The sequence below is a fragment of the Triticum aestivum genome, chromosome 3B (genome assembly GCF_018294505.1).
Source record: "Triticum aestivum cultivar Chinese Spring chromosome 3B, IWGSC CS RefSeq v2.1, whole genome shotgun sequence".
Taxonomy (NCBI): domain Eukaryota; kingdom Viridiplantae; phylum Streptophyta; class Magnoliopsida; order Poales; family Poaceae; genus Triticum; species Triticum aestivum.
In genome coordinates this window covers 316,197,771-316,221,084 of record NC_057801.1, presented here as the reverse complement: position 1 = coordinate 316,221,084, position 23,314 = coordinate 316,197,771, and positions in this window count along the sequence as shown.

Below are 23,314 nucleotides of genomic sequence, written 5' to 3'. Positions count from 1 at the left end.
ATCGAGCATCTATAGGGTGCCGTTTGCGAGGGTGTCCTGCCAGGGCAAGCCTGTGGAGTCTTTGTCGACTGAACCCAACTACAAGAGGACAAAAGCAGTTGCCCCGACGATGCTTCCCCGTCATCCTCTCCCTCGCCATTCACATCGTCTCACGGGGCGGCTGTCTGCCGCCGAGGAATAGGAGGGGACTGCCCCCCCCAGCCCAATAGTCGGGCAGGTTGTGAATTGTCAGGAGGAGCTTAGGGTTGTCAGTATTTGCAGGTTGTGAATTGTGTTTTGTGCTGTGTATTTTGAGTACTTTCAGATATGAATGTCTTTTGAATTTCAGATTTGCAGTATTGACCATATGAAGTATTTTATGAATTCTAGAGATCTATTTTTAGCACTTAAAAAAATGTAGTTTCATAGGAGTATAAAAGTGCAGACAATGTGATTCTCAGAGAAGAAACTGCAAGTTTCAGTTTCAGATAAGAAACTGCAAATTCAGTTTCAGATAAGAAACTGCAACTTTCAGAGGCAGAGCATTTATATTAACACGGCCTTTTCAAACAGGGTTAACATCATGTTGGAAATTCTATTCATGGTTGAAAATGGAACTACCAGCCAGTTAACATCATGCTGATCAACATTCATGCATAGCACATCTTCATATGATGCATAGTCAAAATGCCCACACAATGTCGAGTGTGCGAAACACAGAGAAAACGAGGGACGAAGTTTTGGCAAGTGTTGGACATGGTGTGCCTAGATGACAATGGGGACCCACATGTCAATAAAGGCAGAGGCAAAAAATTTGGAGATATTTTCCCTGCACAGGTGTGAGGTGGAATTGAACCCGGGCGGAACAGCTATCGGGTAGTGTCACTAGGCCACTAGGCTAGTTCAGTAGTTTCGTTAATAATAAGGCACTTCCTTAGGTGGTCGGATCCCCTCTAGCGCCTTTGTGCGCTCTCCGCGATGCTGCTGTCTGCCGTTGTGAACATGCTGAACAAACGAGAGGAATCTAGAGAGGACTGTACGTGGAGAGGCGGACAGTCGGGACCCACCAGGTCTACGGCCATACGCAAGCAAGTGCCTCATTGAAAAAATACTTCCTCCTAATGCTATACTGACATTGGGGCCCACGGGTTTGTCAACATAGTTACATTTTTTTAGGTGCTTCAACATAGTTACTATAGGAGATAAATTCACAACGAAGCCGGGGAGCTGGCAGGTATCATTTATTATCATTGGGGCAACAAGTATCAGCTGGGTTTTGGGCTGCCCGGTCTAGGCTTTCATTTTTAACATGCGCAACCCACGACCTCGGATGGGAGATCCATAGGCCTATTTGTATTTTCTTGAGGATCATCATGTATCGACTGGCCTATGGACCTCCCATCCAAGGTTTTAGTTTTCCTGAATATCGGCAGCCCAATTTATGTATTTTTTTGAAGAAGACGCAGAGGTCTGTTCTATTTTTCCATATGAGAATAGGAACGCCAGGTCCAACTTATGTTTCCCTTCTAACTATATTATATATATTTAAATTATTTTATATGTTATTATATATTATTTTTATTGTCATCATATATTTAATAGATACTTACATATGTAAGAAAACAATATCCCACATCTTATTAACTTACAAAAATAATTTCTTAACAATAAAATCCCGGATTGTTTTGGCATGAAAATCCTAGTGATTGTGTACAAAAGCTTGGTAAGATTTAAGGACGAATGTAATAATATCACTTATTATTTAAATATATTTATAACAAAATGCTCAGCCCCTTTTTATTTTTTGATAACATTGCTGTCCCAACCCAACATTATAATTAGAATCAGCCCAGCAAAATCGTGTATTTCGAGAAAGTGCAAATGGCCTGTAATTTTTTAGGAAATAAAATAAATGGGCCGCATAGACGCTACATTATTTGTTCACCCAGCCCAGCTAATGGGTGTAATTCAAAAAAGAAGATCAAATTGACTGTAAATTCTACCACGCGAAAAAAAGACTGTAAATTCTGAAAAAATGGGTTGAATACGTGCCACATTTTTGGAGGCTGAAATGTTGGCCAATAGGTCGAAGCCAACGCAAGTCGTTGTCAATTTAATCAACAAATGATTCTGACATGTTAGCAGCTCTGCTTAGCATCCATCTTCAATCTCTCGTCTTCTTCCTCCAGTGCTGCCGGGACCACCTCCCGCCTCCTGCTGCTAGCAGCTCTGCTTAGCATGCTTCACTATGAAGCGCTACTCCTCCATTGGCCAGGCCATCCCTCCACCCCTCCACACCTCCTGTTCTTCTCCACCGACTGCCGAACCACACCGCACTAGAACTAGTTAACCCTCGTACACCTCTCCGTCTGCGACTCTACTCCCACGTCTTCCCATCTCCGGCTCGTTGCTGTCCGGGGCCTCACCGTCATTCACTACCTAGGATGCACTCAGCGCGGCGTGGTCAACATGGTCAACGACACCAGGAAGTAGATTGTGCGTGGAGAGGCTGACAGCTGGGTCCACGGCCACACACAAGGAAATGCCTCCTTATTACGTGCAAAATAATGATTCCTCCACCTGACATCTGGGACCCACCGGAAGGGCCTCTGTATTTCGTGAAAAAACCTGCCCCCCGCTGACAGGTCGGACTCACCAGCTATCTTCGCACGCAAGGAAGTGCCTCCTTAGTACGCGCAAAAAAATGAATTCTCCCCCTGTCAGCTGGAACCCAGCATAGTGGGAGGCTGACTTGTGGGCCTACCAAGTTGACGGGGACGGAGGGCTTTGTCAACTTAGTCAATATGAACGATTCTAGCTCCTGTTACCGTACGATGTTCATCCAACGGCCGTAGTGCTTCTTCAACCTCTGGTCTTCTTGCTCCAGCCGCCCAAACTAGCGCTGGTCGTGCCGCGTGCTCCTGCCTCCCGTGGCCGGCTGTGCTGCCGCGGAGGCCTCACCGCCCCCTACTACTCCCACCGCTGGCCAGGCCATCCCTCTACTCACCCACACCCCCTGTTATTCTGCGGCGATGGCAGCCTCACACCGCAGCCGAACCAGTGAACCCTCGTACTCCTCTTCGCGTGGGCATCCACTGCTGCTTCTTCCCCGGCTCCACGTCGTCCCCTTCCTAGGCCTCGCCGTCGTCCACCGCCGTGGTGCTCTCGGCGCGGCGTGGTCAATGTGGTCAATGACCGAGTTCCATCGGAAGAGTACTGTGCGTGGAGAGGATGACAGCTGGGTCCACGGCGGCCGCAAGGAAGTGCCTCCTTATTACGCGCAAAATAATTATTCCTCCACCTGACAGCAGGGACCCACCAGACGGGCCACCGTATTTCATGAAAAAAATGTTTCCCCCCTGACTGCTGGGACCCACCAGCTACACCTTCGCACACAAGGAAGTGCGTCCGGGCAAAAAAAATGATTTGCCCCCCTGACTGCTGGGACCCACCAGCTACATCTTTGCACACAAGGAAGTGCCTGACAGTCGGTACCCACCTAGTCGAAGCGTACGTAGCGTTGTCATTCTGGTCGCGAACGTGTACGTACATACTGGTCGAGGTAGAGGCGCGCACGTGTCGTAGTAGAGGCGCACACGTAGCATGTACACATACGTACAGTGACCAGTGTGCAAGAAAGAATATACGGCCACGTATGTACACATATGGGCAGGGTCTCGAACGCCTATTCGCGCATACGTACGGCCAGGGCTCGTGTACATGGCTGGGTCGGAACAGAGAAACTGCGTCGTTGTCATGTTCATGGGGAGGCAACGGAATGCATCAAGTTCATCCGGAGGCAACAAAATGCGTCGTGTTCATCAGGAGCCAACAAAATGCGTGGGAGCCAACCGGCTTGGACTGAACATGCGATGGAAACGAGGCCTAGCGTACCGCAGAACGGAGGAAACGACCTTGTGTTCGACTGGCCACGTTCGAAACGGGATCCTGTTCATCGAGAGGTGTCTGGCATACCGCAAAACGGAGGAAACAGACCTCCTACGGTCGAAACGGGGATCCTGTCGATCGAGAGGGGTGTGGCGTATCGCAAAACGGATGAAACGGACTTGTGCCGGAGCGCTACGGTCGAAACGGGGGTCCTGTTCATCGGGAGGGGTGTGGCGTACCGCAAAACGGGACTCCACGCGATACTGTTCATCTCCACCATCGACCTCCTCTAGCCTCCATGGGCTACCGTCGACCTCCTCCCGCCTCCACGGGCTCCTGTTCATCCAGCCTCCATCGCGTGCTACTCCACCGGCTACTGTTCAAACACCCCTCCACGGGCACCCCGCCATCGTCTACTGTTCATCCAGCCCTCCATGGGGTCGTCCTGTTCATCCATCCCTCCACGGGGTCCTATTCATCCAGCCCCAACCGTCTCGATCGATCGGGGTCCTCTTCATCCAGAGGCAACGCCACGGGGTACTGTTTATCCACCCCCACTGCTCACTGTTCATCCAAACCCCCCTGCAGCGCTCACTATTCATCCAGAGAGGCATCATCGATCGGCTTCAGTTAGCAGCAGTAGCGAAGGAATCGCTCGATCGGGTTTAGTTAACAGCCATCGATCGATCGCTCGGGTTCAGTGACGCATAGCTTGTAGTGCAATCGCTCGGGTTCAGTTAGAGCCCAACGCCTCGCTCGGGTTCAGTTAGAGCCAACGCCTTGCACACACGCGCGTACGTGTACGAGAGAAACATGCATCGCTCGGCCCCCGACCACCCACCGTAATCGGGAACTCCATGAAATTTTCCTCGCCCTCGCTTCTACCACGGTTTTTTCCATCATGGACGGCCCAAAGAATGTCATGCAGCTGCGTCTCCGGCCCGCCCAGGACGAAAAGCCCATTTTCTGTCATGATTTTTTGTCATAGAAGTAGGAGCCCACTACATCTGTGATGATACCGGGTTTTGTCACAATTATCGTCATTGAAGTGTCATAAGTATGACATAATTTTTTTTCGTTCAGCCCAAAATGTCATGGATGTGTCTTTTTTGTAGTGCTTCTTCTTGGCCTCGGCTACCGCCTTCTTAAGAGCCTCGGCTTCGGTCCCCGCTCCTACCACATATGATGACATTTTCCAGTCAAAATAATTATTGACTTGTATTTAAATACAAACAAAGTTATCCTATACCTCGGTTATCTTCCAATTGCTGTTTCACTTGGCCGAGCTCCTTTTCGGCCCGCTCCAGACTCTGCTTCAGTCCGGAGACCTCTGTAGTATGAGAGGTTGTAGTCAATAATGACGCCTGATCATTCACATAGGTATTTCCTAATTAGTCTCATGCGAAATATATTTGATCCTCTGTCCAGCTTTCTTTTCGAAAACCGAACAGTGTATCAGGGGCTACTATCTATATTGTGACATTTTTTAACTTCATTACTTACCTCAAAGCCTGTGAGAAGGCTGGCGCAGGCTTCGGTCAGCCCGCTTTTGGCGGACTGGACCTTCTCAATCACCGCACCCATAAGGGTACGGTGCTCTTCAACCATGGAAGCGCTTTGCAGTGCCACCAATAAAGTATCCGACGCCTCTGGATGGACTTAGGTCACCGGTGGAATAGGCGCACCACCTTCTGTTAAAGGATGTTGATGGCCTGATTTCGGAGCCGTATTGGTCTCCGGAGTCCTCTCTGGCTGGGGGCCGAATTCAGGACGGCCCCCGCCGTCAGCATCCATGGGGGTTTGCTCCCCCATGTGTCCGGCTGCCGAGGTTTGACCCTCTGGCGCCGCTTCGACGGTCTCCTGAGCTGCGCCCGGGCCTGGGCCCCTTCGGGATGACACTTTCGTGTTGTCCGTGCCTTTGTGGGTGGAGGCCGTTGGGAGGGTCTCACTGTCCATCGCGTCCGAGTCCAACGAATCCTCTGACGAAGATCGCTCGATGTCGGACCCGGCCGGACTGCAGAATATGTGACTCAATACATTAATGTTATGCAAAAGTGAGGCTGGATATATGGACATGTCCGGGTTTCTCTGTACTCATGATTTTGCCAGGGGCTTGGCCCTGGGTTCCCACTCTGGGCTGCCGTCGGCGGCTGTGGTGGATTCGTCTAGAAGGGAAGTTTTCCCCTTCTTAGACATTTCGGCCTCCAAACTTGTGGAGGCTGTCCTCTTCTTCCCCCCCGCCCTCGCAGGGGGGACTGGCTTCCCTCTTCTTCCTCCTCCTCTTCCCCGTCTTTTTCAGCGAAGGAGTGGGTCTTGGTGTCTTCGTACGTCATGTCTGAAGTACCCTTTTCGGCGGAGCCTGCCCTGGTCTCCTTGGCCTCCTTCTTGGCCTTCTTCCTCGGTGCCTTATATGGCGCCGGGACCAGCATCTTCATCAGAAGTGGGCCGGCTTGTTCTTCAGGCAGCGGGGCCGGACAGTAGATCCGCTTTGCCTTCTTCGTCCAGCCCTGGGAGAATAGTTAGGGAAAGATTATGTGTTTTCCCCAGGGTATTCAAATAAAGGATACACCTCAAAAACATATAAAGGCTTACCGAACTTGCGGGGCGGGACAATTTGTGCTCGCGATCCTCGGCGGTGTCCGACCACGACTTGTCGGTCTTAAATAGCACCTTCCTGATGTCCTCGTGCGTAGTGCCGAAGAACTCCAGCAAGGATTGGTGCTTGGCCGGATTGAATTCCCATGGATTGCAAGTGCGGCGTTGACAGGGAAGGATCCGGTGAACTAGCATCACCTGGACCACATTGATAAGTTTGATATTCTTGTCCTCCATGCTCTTGATACGCGCTTGGAGTGTCGTCAGCCCGTCTGACAAAGGCCAATTTAGGCCTTTTTCGGTCCAGGACATAATCCAGGACTCCCTCAGTAGCCCCTGAACTAGGCTTCAATGACGATGAGTCCGACGCGCAGTATTGTCTCCAGCATTGCAAGGCGGGTTCCTCCTCTGAATACTCCAAAGTAATCATCGAACACTTAGACCGTGTCCGGATCTGCGAGATGATCTTCATATGCCACCGTAGAGAGAATGATATTTCACAAATACAATCTGCTGACAACTTTTTCTGATGACGCGACTTGTTATTATGGTCGGATCATTATTCGAACCCTTTTCCCACAACTAGCTACAACACATATTACGAGGCAGTTTCTGTGACACGTCTTGTCAAAGCAGAGATCGTGTCCCCTTATCACGGGATTCTCATCCATACGGGTATGGGTAATCCCACCACACCATCAATCGTGGTGCTTGGGAAGCAAAAGATTCCCAATGGGCAAGTGGGGAGGTGTACCACTTTCGGTGCCTCTATAAAGGGATAAGATTTCCCCATTTTCACCCACGCCTTCTTCCTTTGCCCACTCTTGCCCCCTCGAGCTCCAGCGCCCAAGCCCAAGTCTTCTCCGCGTAGCTAAACATGTCCGGAGCAGGAGGCAAGTGGGTGGCTTCCACCGTCAAGGAGAAGCACATCACAAATCTTCGGGCGGCCGGATACTTGGCTGCGGACATAGCGCACCGACTAACGGACGCTGGGCAGGCCATTCCGACCCCAGGACCCCACGAGAGGGTCGTATTTGTCGCCCACTTCGTCTGTGAACTGGGATTTCCACTCCATCCCTTCGTCCGCGGGCTCATGTTCTACTACGGGCTAGATTTCCATGATCTAGCCCCAAATTTCGTCCTCAACATCTCGGCGTTCATCGTCGTATGTGAGGCCTTCCTCCGCATCTGGCCTCACTTTGGCCTATGGCTGCAAACCTTCTGCGTGAAGCCGAAGGTTGTAAGCGGCCAACAAGTGCAGTGCGGAGGGGCCATGGTGGGCAGAATGCCTAATGTCACATGGCTCGACGACTCCTTCGCGGAGACCGTGAAAGGGTGGCAATCGGGGTGGTTCTACATCACCCAGCCGCACGGTGCCAACTGGGCAGCGACCCTCGACTTCCGATCCGGAGCCCCCATGCGGCTCACCTCCTGGGAAAGGAAGGGCCTATCCTGGGGAGATTCTACGGAGCTGACCGGACTCCAAACATGCATCAAAAGCATGAAGGACAAGAACATCAAGCTCGTCAATGTGATCCAGGTCATGCTCGTTCACCGGATCCTGCCCTGCCAAAGGCGGGCATTCAATCTGTGGGAGTTCGTCCCGGCTGAACACCAGATGCTCCGGAAGCTCTACGACATGACACACAAAGGCGCATGGAAGGTGCTGTTCAAGGCCTCTGAAGTTCCTCCTCCCACATCCGAGGACAGCGGGCTTCACGCCGCATGGGCTCCTAGTTAGGTGAGCTCTCGGCCCACCACCGGACCTGGTTCTTCCCAATATATTCATGGGAGTGCCTTAAGTAGTTTTGCGTATTTGCTTCAGGACTATGTGGAGAGAGCGGAGCAGGTCTACTGTCCGGCTCCGCTGCCAGAAGGCCCAGCGGATGACGGAGATGCTGGTCCCGACACCGTACAAGGTGCCGGAGAAGAAGGCCGAGAAGAAGGCCTCGGGGACCCGAAAGGGTCTCCGTCGTAAGGTTGTGCCAGAAGCCTCGTCGGAAGACGATGAGGCGCACTCCTCCCACAAAGGGGAGGAAGAAGAAGAAGCAGACGCCCCACCCGGAAAGGATGAGGGGTCCGGGGAGGCGGACCAAGGGGCCGGAAAAGGCCCTCGGCGTAAGGCCATCATACCCCTGTCGTCCGATGACGACGAGACAGATTCCTCCCGCGGAGGCGGGAGGAGCCGAGAAGAAACTCTACCTCCCCGCACCGGGGAGGAGAGAAAGAGAAAAGCCGCCCCGGAGGGGGAGGCTAAGGCGTCCAAGAAGGGAAAGGTATCCCTTCCGGACTATTCCACCACGGCCGCTCACAACGAGGAGGGGTGGCTGCCCAGGGGGAAGCCCCTAGTGCGATCGTAAGTGTCTGCATTCTATCATGATTTCACTTCATAGTTTTTGTATTTATAATGCCGAACATATATGCAGTCCGGCCAGGGCTCATCCCGAGGTATCTTCCTCCGGATCCCTGAGCGATTCAACGATAAATTCGCTTCCGACGGCCACTACTCCTCAACCCGCGGATGACACGGAGGTGTTGTCCTGAAGGCTCCCAGAGTGGGGGGAGGTGATTCTGGAGACGCCCCAAGGCGGCATTCCAGATGTCGGCCACGCGGGGTTCAAGATCCCCGCGGATCGTGTCGATGAGAGCCATGGCAAGCCGGGCTCCCAGCCGAACACGGTTCCGGAACCTTCGATGGTTCCAGACTCAGGTGGGCAGCCCCTCGTTAGGGAGGGTGAGCCTTCTGTGTTGAGGACTTCCGTTGCGCATGAGGCGCCGGATTGTCTTCTGGAAGCGCTTCACGTCGCTTCCATGGATGAAGAGCACCGTACTCTTATGAGTGCAGTGATTCGGAAGGTTTCGTCCGCCAAGAGCGGACTAACTGAAGCTTGCACCAGCCTCCTAACAGGCTTTGAGGTAAGTTAAAGTCTTAGAAATTACCACCCGATAGGTAGTAGCCCCTAATACTCTGTTTGGTGTCCGGAAAGAAAAACCAAAGGAGGGTCAATAATAATCCGCAGGAGTCTAACGATAAATATTTGTGTGCATAAGCAGGCAGTGCTGCTTGCTGCTGCTGCCCGTACTGCCGAGGTTGCCGAACTGAAGTGGGACCTGGAGCAGGCGCCGGGAGAGCTCGGCCTCACGAAGAGGTAGCTCGAGGAGAATAAATGTAAGTGATTCCCCGTTCGCATGTATTTAAAGATAGGCAAAATTGGCTAGTCTAACGCCAAAGCGTCATGACTGTGTAACAGGGGCCACCGCCGAAGTGGCGTCCCTGAAGAAAGCGCTCTCCGAGGCCGAAGACAAAGCAGCCTTGGAATGCAAGGAGCACGAAAAGCAAAGTGCTAGAGTGGGCGAGGTACAACAAGAGCTCCAGGACCTCGGCAAGAAGTGCGAGTCCGTGGAGCATGATCTGAAGATGAAAGAGGCCGAGCTTGCAAAGGCCCTTGTGAATTTGAAAGATGCCAAGGCCGAAGCCGAGAAAGCACAACAGGAGATCCAAGAGGCCAAAAAGATAGCAGCGGGTAAGAAGTTCTTTATGCAAAGCAAACATGTGGATGAGGCGTTTCTTTTACTTACTCGAATTCGGAGCTCTCAGGGGCATTTGCAGATCTGCCACGCAGCGTATCAGACGTTGCAGAGTTCTACCGTGCCCAGGAGGGGAGCTTAACGGAGAAGCTATTCTGGTCCCAGTATGATGGGGCCGAACATCCGATGCCTCTGAACGACCAACTGAAGTAGTTGGTCGAACTCCACAGGGCGGCCGAACCGGCTATGAAAGGCTTCATAGTCCAGATGTGGCCTGGTGAGCTCCTGCCCAGTAGCTACTTTGGCCTGATCAAGCGGATGATGGATGCCTGCCCGCGGCTTGAAGTGATCAAGCGATCCGTTTGCATCGAGGGTGCCCACCGGGCCTTTGCCCGCGTCAAGGTGCATTGGGGCAAGCTGGATGCGGAGAAACTGGTCAAGGACGGGCCGCCAGAGGGCAAGGCGCATCGCCATCCCTAGATGTACTACGATGGCGTGATGAAGGGTGCTCGTCTCGTCGCCCATGAGTGTACCAAGGACACCATTTTAGGATGAATTCTCTTCTGTCATGTTTTGTAAATTAAAGACAAAGTTGCTTGCACTATGTAGCACTTTTGTTATTTAAAATATTACCTTCTGTGTGGCTGTTTATAAAATTCTGAAAGTAGGCCAGTCGTCGGCTTCCTCCCCCACGTAACTAGTACTAGGGTGTTCATGGAAAACCCGGACACTCTTTATCCAAATGTTTGGTCCCTTAAGGAGGTGTCCGGCGCAGCGAACAAGGCAATCGGACTATGCGGCTTTATAACTTTCACTTAGCCATAGAAGTCTACAATTTTAAATTTCGGCGAAGCCCCTGGAATCCAGAAGGCCGAATTGGGGCGCTATACACGCTTAGATCGGACGAAGCCGATTTATCGCCTAAAGCGGAAAATCTTTAAGGATTTAAGACCTCTCGAACAGCGACCAGCTCTCGCCGCATCATGCCGGTCAGTTTTCGGCTTTCTCTACTGAGGTGCTCGTCCGGAAGAACCGGGACACAATCGCAGTAGTTCTCCCTGCGCTACCTTAGCCGATATAACGGAACAAAAGGCACCAAAACAAGGGAGCCGGGCTATCCCAACTGTAGACCCAAGACATGATTCGGAGCTGATGCATATAGTGCTATAAGTTTGGGGTGCCGCACTATTGAAAGTGTTTAGACTTTATTTGCCATATTACGGGGCGCCATGAGAAGCCCCTGGCAAACTAACCGCACCAAGGTGTACGGATGCAATATCAAATAAACATTTATAAGAGAAAAAATGCTCAAATAAGAATAATAAGCTGACACTATGTATAATCTCCCATTGACAAAAAATACGTTTAAGCGTATGTTTACAATGGATGCATTAAGCGGAGATAAAATAGTAATATTTGACATGTCCTATCGAGGGCAGGCTGTGTACAGGTAGGTAAAGCAGGTATAACGATCGTAAATAGATTCCACCTGGGTATTTCCTTCTGTGCACAACGTTTGTTGCCTCCTTGGATGTCTCTCCCATATTAGTTCAGCAATTCGTCTCTTCTGAGGATGCTGCACTAACACGGTGTCCTAAAAGGTAAGAGGGAAAGAGTATGAAGGTATTTGGCGGTTACCCGCACTATTGACTGAGTCGTTGATGCGCCTCCGCCTATGCCCATGGTATCTTGAGTGCGTAATTTTGTACGCATGGCACGAATGCTGCTTTGAAGGGGCTTGAGCGGAGGCCGGACTCCTAGTCACGCTCTTGGTGTTCCTGATGATCCTGTTGCGGGGTGCTCTGGACTCTCTTGACGGTGCTCGAAGTTGTCGTCGGATTGGTTTGTCAGAGTAGGCCGCATTGTACTTCCGCTGCGAGGGCTGCCGTATGCTCTTCTGTTCAAAGGGATCGGTCCATATTTCCATTGACAGTGATGACCCCGCGCGGTCCTGGCATCTTGAGCTTGAGTATGCATAGTGTGGTACCGCATTAAATTTAGCGAATGCGGTTCGTCCGAGCAGTGTGTGGTAACCACTACGGAAAGGGATGATATCGAAGATTAACTCTTCGCTCCGAAAGTTGTCCGGGGATCCGAACACCACGTCCAGTGTTATAGAGCCTGTACAGCGGGCCTCTACTCCAGGAATTACACCTTTAAAGGTGGTTTTGGTGGGCTTGATCCTTGAAGGGTCAATGCCCATTTTGCGCATTGTGTCCTGATAAAGCAGGTTCAGGCTGCTGCCGCCGTCCATAAGGACTCGCGTGAGGTGGAATCCGTCGATGATTGGGTCTAAGACCAATGTGGCTGAGCCGCCGTGATGGATGCTAGTAGGATGATCCCTACGATCAAAGGTGATCGGACAAGTTGACCATGGGTTGAATTTGGGGGCGACTGGCTCCATCGCATAGACGTCCCGTAGTGCTCGCTTCCGTTCCTGCTTGGGGATGTGAGTGGCGTAGATCATGTTGACCGTTTTCACCTGGGGGGGGGGGGATTTCTTTTGTCCCCCTGTGTTCGGACGCTAGGGCTCTTCGTCATCGTCGCTGTGCAGCCCCTTGTCCTTGTTTTCGGCGTTTATCTTACCGGCATGTTTGAACACCCAGCAGCTCTATTGGTGTGGTTGGCTGGCTTGTCCGGGGTGCCATGAATTTCGCACGAGCGCTCCAGTATGCGGTCCAGGCTGGACGGTCCCTGATTATTTCTTTTGAACGGCTTTTTCCGCTGATCGGACTTAGATCCACTGAATCCGGCGTTGACCCCGCCGTGTCTTCAGTGCTATCTCCGTTGTTCCATCTCTTATGTCTGTTACACCGTGGCTTGCCGTTAGCATCGCGACCATCCGAAGTGCCGGAATGTGGCGTGGTGCCGCTGCGAGCCAACCAGCTATCCTCACCCGCACAAAAGCGGGTCATTAGGGTTGTGAGAGCTGCCATGGACTTGAGTTTTTCTTGTCCGAGGTGTCGAGCGAGCGACTTGTCACGGATATTATGCTTAAAATCCGCCAGGGTTTCAGCGTCCAGACAGTCGACTATTTGGTTCTTTTTAGTAAGGAACCGAGTCCAGAATTTCCGGGCTGATTCTCCGGGCTGTTGAGTAATGTGGCTCAGGTCATCGGTGTCTGGTGGTCGCACATATGTGCCCTGGAAGTTATCGAGGAATGCGTGTTCCAAGTTTTCCCAACTGCCAATGGAATTTGCTGGCAGGCTGTTCAGCCAGTGCCGGGCTGGTCCTTTGAGCTTAAGGGGAAGATACTTGATGGCGTGTAGATCATCTCCGCGGGCCATGTGAATGTGGAGAAGGAAATCTTTGATCCATAGTGCGGGGTCTATTGTGCCATCGTATGATTCGATGTTTACAGGTTTGAACCCTTCTAGGAATTCATGATCCATCACTTCGTCGGTGAAGCAGAGGGGGTGTGCGGCCCCTCTGTGCTGGGCTATGTGGCTACGCAGATCAAATTGGTCTGGGTTGCTGTGTTTGGCTCGGCCAGACTTGTTGATGATGTATCCGGCGCGATGATCATCGTCGCGCGCTGGGGCGTGCCCCGCGATCCGTAGATCGATCTTGGCTGTCCTGCTTTGTTTTCCAGAATATCTCGCAGGTCTTGCCTGTTGCCTTGGGCCGTAGTGTATCGGCGTGGGGGTGCGGGCTAGTATTCGGGCTGATATGCCGTTTTATCCCAGCCACGGGGTGGTCGGTCAGCCGTTTGGCGCTCGAGTCCATATTCCTCGGCTACCAGGACTTCAGTCCATCTATCTGAGAGCAGGTCTTGATCAGCTTGGAGTTGTTGCTGCTTCTTTTTCAGGCTCCTTGCAGTGCCTACGCTTGAAACACTCTTTCTCCACGGGGTCCTTAGGCACGCCGAATTCGTCATCACCAAGGCTAATCTCATCTTCGGAGGGGGGCATGTAGTTGTCCTCCTCCGGGTATCCGTCCGTCGCCTGTTCTTCTAGGCTGACCTGCTCATCTTCCTGTTCGGCCTGCTCGAAGGCGGGCTGGTCAGGGTCATATTCCTCTTCGGCACCATCCAGATTACTTTCGTCTCCGGGGTCGGTATTGCTGTGGCGGGGCTTGGAGCGGCGCCGACGAGGCCCATGCTTTGTTTTTCTTCCCAAGGGGTTATCCTCCATTGCCTCATCGCCATTGGTTTCCTTCGGAGTGTCCACCATATATATGTTGTATGAGGAGGTGGCCGTCCACCACCCTGTGAGTGGTGGCTCCTGTGATTCTCCTACATCGTCGTCCATACCGTCGACGTCTTCACAGTCGAAGTCAAGCATGTCAGTTAGATCATCGATCGTGGCAATGAAGTGGGTGGTGGGTGGGCAATGAATTCCGTCGTCATCTTCCCACTCAAGCCGGACATAGTTCTGCCCAAAGTCTCCTGACAAAGAGAGAGACTTCAATAAGTTCAGCATGTCGCCAAAGGGCGAGTGCTAAAATACATCCGCCACGGTGAACTCCATCACCGGAGCCCAACCAGGCTCGGCGGGCTCGGGGACGCGCGGACTAGAACCTACAACCGGATATGAATCCGAGGGTCCGGAGTCACAGGCTCCCTCAGAAGTGAGGCATGTGTTCGGCTCCATCACCGATGAGGGTATGGCCTGCGGGGCGGGGTCCAGCCCTCCGTCCTTAGGCAATGCAACCTGCCCCAGATTTAGATCCGAGGCTTCTGCCGGGGTGATATCCCGAGTATCGTCTGACAGCGGGTCTAAGCCGTGCTCATCGTGACTGTTCGACGCTCCTGATGCTGGCCCGAATCCGTCGAAGATCAAGTCCCCGCGAATATCCGCTGTGTAGTTCAAGTTTCCGAACCTGACCTGGTGGCCGGGGGCATAGCTATCGATCTGCTCCAGATGGCCAAGTGAATTGGTCCGCAGTGTGAGGCCACCGAACACGAAGATCTGTCCGGGGAGAAAAGTCTCACCCTGGACCATGTTGTTGATGATTAGAGGCGCCATCAAGCCCTGTAGCGACGACACAGAGGAACTCTCAATGAAAGCACCAATGTTGGTGTCAAAACCGACGGATCTCGGGTAGGGGGTCCCGATCTGTGCGTCAAGGCTGATGGTAACAGGAAGCAAGGGACACAGATGTTTACCCAGGTTCGGGCCCTCTCGATGGAGGTAAAACCCTACTTCCTGCTTGATTAATATTGATGATATGGGTAGTACAAGAGTAGATCTACCACGAGATCGTAGAGGCTAAACCCTAAGAGCTAGCCTATGATGGTATGATTGTAATTGTGATCGGCCTTCTAAGGACCAACCTCTCCGGTTTATATAGACACCGGAGAGGGCTAGGGTTTACATGGAGTCGGTTACAAGGAAGGAAATATAATATCCGGATCGCCAAGCTTGCCTTCCACGCAAAGGAGAGTCCCATCCGGACACGGGCCGAAGTCTTGAGTCTTGTATCTTCATGCTTCAATAGTCCGGACGTTGTACACAGTCCGGCTCTCCGGATACCCCCTAATCCAGGACTCCCTCAATAGGTCATGGAAATCTATGCCATAGAAGTACATGAGGCCACGAACAAATGGGTGGAGGGGAAACCCCAGCCCACGGACGAAGTGAGGGAGGAATACAACCCTCTCATGGGGTTCCAGAGTAGGTTCGATCTGTCCCGCCGCCGGGAGACGGCGTGCGATCTTCTTGGCCAGGTATCCAGCCTCCCGGAGTTTCTTGATATCCTTCTCCTTGACGGAGGAGGCCATCCACTTGCCTTGTGCTCTGGATCCAGACATGGCTGGAGTGCTTTCTGGGCGGAAGAGATGGGTGCTTGGACGCTGGAGCTCGAGAAGGAATAAGTAGAGGAAGAAGAGGGCGTGGGTGAAACAGGGGAATCCTTATCCCTTTATAAAGGCAGCAAAAATCATGCGCCTCCCCACTCACCCTAAAGCTTACTTATTTCCCAAGCGCTATGCTGATGGCGCGGTTGGGTTACCCATGCCTGTATTAATGAGAATCCCGTGATAAGGGGACATGATCTTTGCTTTGACAAGACGTGCCAATGAAACCGCACCTCGAAATATGGAGGGGCAGGATAAAAACAGTTCGAATAAAGGCCGGGCCGTGGCATGATGTCACGCTATGAGTTATCAGCAGATTGGACTCGTGGGATATTATACTCTCTACGGTGGTATGTGGAATTTGTTTTGCAGAGCCAGACATGATTCTTATGTTCATGATCTACTTTGGAGTATTCGGAGAAGGACCCGCCTTGCAATGCCGAAGACAATCTGCGCGCCGGACTCGTCGTTGAAGCCTATTCAGGGGCTACTGAGGGAGTCCTGGATTAAGGGGTCCTCGGACGGCCGGACTATATGCATATGCCAGACTGTTGGACTATGAAGATACAAGATAGAAGACTTCGTCCTGTGTCTGGATGGGACTCATCTTTGCGTGGAAGGCAAGCTTGGCAATACGAATATGAAGATTCCTTTCCCTATAACCGACTCTATGTAACCTGATACTTCTCCGTCGTATCTATAATTTTTGATTGTTCCATGCCAATATTATTCAACTTTCATATACTTTTGGCAACTTTTTCTACTATTTTTGGGACTAACATATTGATCCAGTGCCCAGTGCTAGTTCCTGTTTGTTGCATGTTTTATGTTTCACAGAAACCCAATATCAAACGGAGTCCAAACGAGATAAAAACTAACGGAGAATTATTTTGGAATATTTGTGATTTTTGGGAGGAAGAATCAATGCGAGACGGTGCCCGAGGGGCCACGAGACAGGGGGCACGCCCCAGGGGGGCAGGCGCGCCCTGGACTCTCGTGGGCACCCCGTAAGGCAGTTGACGCTCTTCTTTTGCCTCAAGAAAGCTAATTTTATGAGAAAAATCTGGGCGAAAGATTCACCATAATCGGAGTTACGGATCTCCAGATATAAAAGAATTGGTGAAGGGGAAGGTCTGGGAACACAGAAACAGAGAGAGACAGAGAGATAGATCCAATCTCGGAGGTGCTCTTGCCCCTCCCACGCCATGGGAGACAAGGACCAGAGGGGAAACCCTTCTCCCATCTAGGGAGAAGATCAAGGAAGAAGAAGAAGAGGAAGGAGGGCTCTCTCCCCCTTGCTTCTGGTGGCGCCGGAGCGCTGCCGGGGGCCATCATCATCACCGCAATCTACACCAACACCTCCGCCATCTTCACCAACATCTCCATCACCTTCCCCCATCTATATTCAACGGTCCACTCTCCCACAACCCGCTGCCATCCTATGATGTCTGAGTAGATTTTCGTTGTCCTATCGGTGATTAATGAATTGCTATGATTGGTTTAATTTGCTTGTGGTTATATTGTTGTCCTATTGTGCCCTCCATGTCGCGCAAGCGTGGGGGATTCCCGCTGTAGGGTGTTGCAATATGCTCATGATTCGCTTATAGTGGGTTGCTAGAGTGACAAAAGCTTAAACCCGAGTAAGGGGATTGTGGCGTATGGGATAAAGGGGACTTGATGCTTTAATGCTATGGTTGGGTTTTACTTTAATGATATTCAGTAGTTGCGGATACTTGCTAGAGTTCCAATCATAAGTGCATATGATCCAAGAAGAGAAAGTATGTTAGCTTATGCCTCTCCCACATAAAACTTGCTATCGGTCTAGTAATGTAGTCAATTGCTTAGGGACAATTCCACAACTCCTACCACCACTTTTCCACACTCGCTATATTTACTTTATTGCTTCTTTATCTAAACAACCCCTACTTTTTGTTTACGTACTCTTTATTATCTTGCCAACCTATCCTATCACACCTCCAAAGTACTTCTAGTTTCATACTTGTTCTAGGTAAAGCGAACACTAAGCATGCGTAGAGTTGTATCAGTGGCAGATAGGACTTGAGAGAATATTTGTTCTACCTTTAGCTTGTCGTTGGGTTCGACACTCTTACTTGTCGAAAGAGGCTACAGTTATCCCCTATAGTTGTGGGTTATCAAGACCTTTTTTTGGCACCGTTGCCGGGGAGTCATAGCGTGGGGTGAATATTCTCGTGTGTGTTTGTTTGCTTTATCACTAAGTAATTTTTATTTGCTGTTCTTAGTTGTTTTCTATCTTTAGTTATGGGTAGGAAACGCAAAATACCAAAAAATTTAGCTGTACCTACTGAACTAATGGTTGAAGAACCACTTAAAATCTATCACACTCCTGAAGCTTTTTACTTGGATCATCTTCGATCCCTTTGTGCTCGTGCTGAAACCCCAACTAGCTTAGTTGATGGCAAATCTTTAGATGAGCATGCTTGTTATGTGCAACACCGTATATCTGAAAAAGGGAAACTTTTACTGGATCAAATTCATCGTTTGCAATGCTATGCTTGGACTTTATGTGAAATATATGATGTTACTTGTTGTTCTAAAAACCCTAAGAAACACCTTCCCTACTAATGTGAGTTTATTGATAATGGAATCGTATCTTCGTATGCTAAGGGTGTTTATAATTACTATGATGTTCAACAAATTGAAGAATTTGTTGCTTTTAAGGGTTCTTATGAAATTGCTTCTTTGATTGAAAAGTATGATGCTACTCTCCACAAATCTGAAAATTTTGCTATACTTGAATATTGTTATGATTATTATGCTTCTAATGCCTCTGTTAAACTATATATTGAGAAATTCTCCGCTGTCCAAGAAGAGACTAATATTTTGCAGGAGTCCATGGAAGAAGAAATTGATGAAACTGTGAGCTCATTGGATGAAAAAGATGATGAGGAGAGCGAAGAACAAAAGGAGGAAGAGTAGATTAGCTACCCGTTCCCACCTTCAACTCATACATTGTTTAATTCCCCTTTGTGCTTACCGAAGGATGATTGCTATGATGATTGCTATGATAATTGTTATGATCGTCGATTCTCTCGAAATATCCCTTTTTGATGATGCTTGCTATGCTTGTGCCCGAGATGCCAATATGAATTATGCTTATGGAGATGAACTTGCTATAGTTCCTTATGTTAAACATGAAATTGTTGCTATTGCACCCATGCATGATAGTCCTATTATCTTTTTGAATTCTCCCTACCACACTATATCAGAGAAGTTTGTGCTTATTAAGGATTATATTGATGGGTTGCGTTTTACTACTACACATGATGATTTTGATAGATATAATATGCATGTGCTTTCTGCTCCTACTTGCAATTATTATGAGAGAGGAACTATATCTCCACCTCTCTATGTTTCCAATATGATAAAATTGCAAGAAACTGCTTATATTGTGCATTGTCCTTTACTTGGTGTGCATGAATTGTTCTTTTATGACATGCCGATACATAGGAAGAGAGTTAGACTTCATTGTTTCATTATATATATTACTTTGTTCTCACTACTAAATTACAAATTATTGTTAATTAAAATTGGCTTTGATATACCTTGGGATCCGGGTGGATTCATTACTTGAGCACTATATGCCTAGCTTAATGGCTTTAAAGAAAGCGCTGCCAGGGAGACAACCCGGAAGTTTTAGAGAGTCATTTATTTCTGTTGAGTGCTTTTATATAGTTTAAAAACAAAAAAATAAAGAGGGGAACACAAAACTTTTCAAAAAGGAAAATGAAAGTGAGAGAGACAAGCATTGTTGAAGTGGGAGAGCTCCTTGAACTTCGTTCATGCTCACGGAAACTTTGTGAATCTTGATTACAGAAACTTTTCATCAAGAATAATTATCCCCTTGTACAATTCCATTGTATTATAAAAATAATGTGCCAAGGTTTGCCTTTAGGATCTTTACAATGCTTGTTGGTTTGTACGATGGAGGACAGAAACTTTGGCTGTAGTGCATGATTTTACATTTTTTACTGGAACCTCAAACGGTTCTGATTTTTTTTGCACTGTCTTTCTGTACAAACTCTTTAGTTTTACTAATTTTGGTAGAATTTTTGGGGTAATAGAAGTATGGTGAATGTTCAGATTGCTATAGACTGTTCTGTTTTTGACAGATTCTGTTTTTGATGCATAGTTTGCTTGTTTTGATGAAACTATCAATTTCTATCAGTGGATTAAGCCATGGAAACGTTATATTACAGTAGGCACAATGCAAAAAAATATGAATTGGTTTGCAATAGTACTTAGAGTAGTGATTTGCTTTATTATACTAACGGATCTTACCGAGTTCTCTGTTGAAGTTTTGTGTGGATGAAGTGTTTGATCGAGGAGGTCTCGATATGAGGAAAAGGAAGAGAGGCAAGAGCTCAAGCTTGGGGATGCCCAAGGCACCCCAAGTAAATATTCAAGGAGACTCAAGCGTCTAAGCTTTGGGATGCCCCAAAAGGAATCCCCTCTTTCTTCAACAAGTATCGGTATGTTTTTGGATTCGTTTCGTTCATGCGATATGTGCAAGTCTTGGAGCGTCTTTTGCATTTAGTTTTCACTTTTCTTTTATGCACCATGCTGGTATGAGATAGTCCTTGGTTGATTTATAGAATGCTCATTGCACTTCACTTAAATCTTTTGAGTATGGCTTTATAGAATGCTTCATGTGCTTCACTTATATCATTTGAAGTCTGGATTGCCTGTTTCTCTTCACATAGAAAATGGCCATTTGTAGAATGCTCTTTTGCTTCACTTATAATTATTACAGCGTGGTCATATCTTGTGTAGAAATGACTAAACTCTCTTGCTTCACTTATATCTATTTAGAGAGATGACAGGAATTGGTCATTCACATGGTTAGTCATAAAATCCTACATAAAACTTGTAGATCACTGAATATGATATGTTTGATTCCTTGCAATAGTTTTGCGATATAAAGGTGGTGATATTAGAGTCGTGCTAGTGGGGTAATTGTGAAATTGAGAAATACTTGTGTTGAGGTTTGCAAGTCCCGTAGCATGCTCTTATGGTAACCGTTGTGTGACAAATTTGAAGCATGGGGTGTTCTTTGATTGCTTTCTTTATGAGTGGAGGTCGGGATCGCGGGATGGTTAACTCCTACCAACCCTTCCCCTAGGAGCATGCATAGAACTTTGCTTCAAGGGGAAGTAGACTTTTGCAATAAGTATATGAGTTCTTTATGACTAATGTGAATCCATGGATTATACGCACTCTTACCCTTCCGCAATTTGCTAGCCTCTACGGTACCGTCCATTGCCCTTTCTCACCTCGAGAGTTGGTGCAAACTCCGCCGGTGCATCCAAACCCCGTGATATGATACGCTCTATCACACATAAGCCTCCTTATATCTTCCTCAAGACAACCACCATTCCTACCTATCATGGCACTTCCATAGCCATTCCGAGATATATTGCCATGCAACTTCCGTCATCATCATATACATGACTTGAGCATTCATTGTCATATTGCTTTGCATGATCGTAAGATAGCTAGCGTGATGTTTTCATGGCTTGTCCGTTTTTTGATGTCATTGCTACGCTAGATCATTGCACATCCCTGTACACCGCCGGAGGCATTCATATAGAGTCATATCTTTGTTCTAGATATCGAGTTGTAATATTGAGTTGTAAGTAAATAAAAGTGTGATGATCATCATTATTAGAGCATTGCCCCAGTGAGGAAAGGATGAAGGAAGCAATGATTCCCCCACAAGTCGGGATGAGACTTCGGACTTTATGAAAAATAAAAGAGGCTAAAGAAGCCCAAATAAAAAAAGAGGCCAAAGAAGCCCACCAAAAAAATATAATTTTTTTTAAAAAATGAGAGACAAAGAGAGAAGGGGAAATGTTACTATCCTTTTACCACACTTGTGCTTCAGAGTAGCACCATGATCTTCATATAGAGAGTCTCTTGAGGTGTCACTTTCATATACTAGTTGGAATTTTAATTATAGAACTTGGCTTGTATATTCCGATGATGGGCTTCCTCAAATGCCCAAGGTCTTCATGAGCAAGCAAGTTGGATGCACACCCACTTAGTTTCCAGTTTGATCTTTCATACACTTATAGCTCTTAGTGCATCCGTTGCATGGCAGTCCCTACTCCTTGCATTGACATCAATTAATGGGCATCTCCATAGCCTGTTGATTAGCCGGGTCGATGTGAGACTTTCTCCCTTTTTGTCTTCTTCACACAACCTCCATCATCATACTCTACTCCACCCATAGTGCTATGTCCATGGCTTTCTCTCATGTATTGCGTGAGGGTTGAAAAGGCTAAAGCGCGTTAAAAAGTATGAACCAATTGCTTGGCTGAAACCGGGGTTGTGCATGATGGGAGCATTCTGTGTGACGAAAATGAAGCATGGCCAAACTATATGATTTTGTAGGGATAAGCTTTCTTTGGCTATGTTATTTTGATAAGACATAATTGCTTTATTAGTATGCTTGAAGTATTGTTGTTTTTATGTCAAATAATAGACTATTGCTTTGAATCACTCGTGTCTTAATATTCATGGCATGATTAGGTTACATGATCAAGATTATGCTAGGTAGCATTCCACATCAAAAATTATCTTTTTTATCATTTACCTACTCGAGGACGAGCAGGAATTAAGCTTGGGGATGCTGATACGTCTCCGTCGTATCTATAGTTTTTGATTGTTCCATGTCAATATTATTCAACTTTCATATACTTTTGGCAACTTTTTATACTATTTTTGGGACTAATGTATTGATCCAGTGCCCAGTGCCAGTTCCTGTTTGTTGCATGTTTTATGTTTCACAGAAACCCAATATCAAACGGAGTCCAAACGAGATAAAAACGGACGGAGAATTATTTTGGAATATTCGTGATTTTTGGGAGGAAGAATCAACGCGAGACGGTGCTTGAGGGGGCCACGAGACAGGGGGGCACGCCCCAGGGGGGTAGGCGCGCCCTGGACTCTCGTGGGCACCCTGTAAGGTGGTTGACGCTCTTCTTTTGCCACAAGAAAGCTAATTTTATGAGAAAAATCTGGGCAAAAGATTCACCCCAATCAGAGTTACGGATCTCCGAATATAAAAGAATTGGTGAAGGGGAAGGATCTGGGAACGCAGAAACAGAGAGAGGCAGAGAGATAGATCAAATCTCGGAGGGGCTCTCGCCCCTCCCACGCCATGGGAGACAAGGACCAGAGGGGAAACCCTTCTCCCATCTAGGGAGAAGGTCAAGGAAGAATAAGAAGAAGGGGGGCTCTCTCCCCCTTGCTTCCGGTGGCGTCGGAGCACTGCCGGGGGCCATCATCATCACCGCGATCTACACCAACACCTCCGCCATCTTCACCAACATCTTCATTACCTTCCCCAATCTATATTCAGCGGTCCACTCTCCTGCAACCCCCTGTACCCTCTACTTGAACATGGTGCTTTATGCTTCATATTATTATCCAATGATGTGTTGCCATCCTATGATGTCTGAGTAGATTTTCGTTGTCCTATCGGTG